Here is a 1,983-nt window from a genome sequence, read left to right as displayed (position 1 = left end):
ACAAAAACTGTAGTCATATATCCTGAAATTAGTCAAAGATCAGTTAAACTATTCTAAAAAAATATACTTATGCAGATAAAACCATTGAAACTGCATTAAGGTACATCATATGTTTTGAAGGTCAACAAAACAAACACAACCATGAAAGGAATTGACTAAGTTATTGTAACTGTTAAGGTTTGGAGCAGTTTGAGTAGCTGACCAATACATTTAGGCAAACAACAAGTCCTTCAAATTACTGAGCTCTAAAGGTCTTGTGTTTCTAAATATTATTCACTCCACCCCAAGACAATTTAAACCAACATCAATTCAAATTGTGCGCGCTAATGGCTGTCGGTGCAGTCTAACCTTTAGACATGCAAGGATTTCCTTGAATTGGTTAAATGTCTTTAGCTTACTAGGTTGTTTTTGGTTTTGAAAGTGTATGATTAGTTTATTCTATCCTTTCTTTCTTAATTGAGCCTGATTTGTTTGGGGTTGTTGTTAATATTTTCTCTTAACATTCAGAAGGTTCTCATTTTTCGTTTTTTTTTTTTTCTTCACAGCGAGACATTTTATGTAGAGTTTGTTTCAACAGAACTTGGCAAAACACCTTTTTAAACGTTTTTTTTTCCCCCTGTATTTACTGCCTGTTTATATCAGGCAGTTCCCTGACGCTTAGAATCTTGAAAGTTATGGAAATACGCTGTTTTGTTGGTGACTACGAAAGGATAATCACATCAGCAGCAATTTCAACGACACCTAGAGATATCTGTTAATGGCTCAAACAATTTGGGCTCTGGTTATCAAACGTCCTTTTGATGTAAGGACTTTGAAATTCTCCCCTCGCCCTCTTAAATATCAACAATATATTTATTATAAGTTCAAGCTGTTCTCCTAGTTTTTACAACACTGCTATAAAACTTGTTATTGTATTGTTTTGTAAAGTACTGGTTGAATGTAAGAAGATATTGGTAAATGTAGTTATTTGAAACGATACACCTTCTAAATCCATATAGTGCATATTTCTTTTCTGGTGAAATGAGATGACTTAAATGTTTTAAGAAGTTACATTTCTTATTTCTTTATTATTATCAATATTTTGATCCCACATCCTGCTTGCGTTTTGTAAGATAAAATGCTTTCTATTGCTCACTATATAGAATTGTGTTTGTTTTACACTAGAACTGCAGGATATATAGTCCAGACCAGAAGTGTGTAATGCATTGCACTGGGCAGATTCCAATTTGGTATTTTTCATGATGCAACACATTTGCCATGTTCCCTCATCTACAAATAAAGTGGCAAATGTCAAATCAGTTTCTTCACGTAAAGAATATTGTTATAAAAAAAACAATAGTCTTTAAAGTAGATTCTGATTCATTTTGTCCTTGTTTTGAAGTGCATTGTTTTTGTGTTTTGTAAAAACTTATAGGGTGAGTTGAACCTTTCACACTTCAGGAATCAAAGTTATTTATTCGGTAATACTGAAACTAATTGAGTTCTTTATTTCTTTCACCACAAAATAGTTTCTTTGACCATGTGCCCGGTATATGCTTTGCTCTTCCTGACCCTTTATTAAGATCTACAATCCAACTCATTTTATTGTATTAGTGTTTTTTTTTAGTGTAGTTTGCTGAGGTTTTTTCAGTCGTACATTAAAAAAAACAACACATTTTCTTCAATTTTGTGTTTTCATTATTGAACAGGTTTTGTGCACGGCGTCACTCACTTCACAAGCTCGGACATATTGCTGTAGCTGAATAAACGTTTTCCTGAAAAGTTTGTAGTTAAGGAATGATCACTTACAGCTTTTGCAAAATAACATCGGAAGTATTACAGTTTGGACATACAGCTGCTTAATTTAAAAGAAAACTTGATGGGTAGTTGAACTACAACCAAATCTCGATTAGTGTTTTTAGTTTCCTTTTTTGCCATTTTGTGATGCAACCACTGAATTAATGCTACTTGTCTTAGGGAGAAAAACAATTTAAACCTGTGCAT

General features: G+C 32.9%; 1 protein-coding gene across 1 annotated transcript in view; it reads left to right on the top strand.

The window, feature by feature from the left end:
• tmed7 (transmembrane p24 trafficking protein 7) overlaps window positions 1–1,664 on the top strand; it is a 3,805-nt gene extending 2,141 nt beyond the window's left edge. Inside the window, exon 4 of the mRNA XM_080003656.1 lies at window positions 1–1,664. This exon is cut by the window's left edge and continues 332 nt beyond it. The gene's annotated coding sequence lies outside the window, so the exon portion shown is untranslated.
• Window positions 1,665–1,983: the final 319 nt, after the last annotated feature.

Source organism: Zeus faber (assembly GCF_960531495.2).
Source record: "Zeus faber genome assembly, chromosome: 7".
Lineage (NCBI taxonomy): Eukaryota > Metazoa > Chordata > Actinopteri > Zeiformes > Zeidae > Zeus > Zeus faber.
Note: the sequence above shows the minus strand (reverse complement) of the source record. Positions and strands in the feature narration are given on the sequence as shown.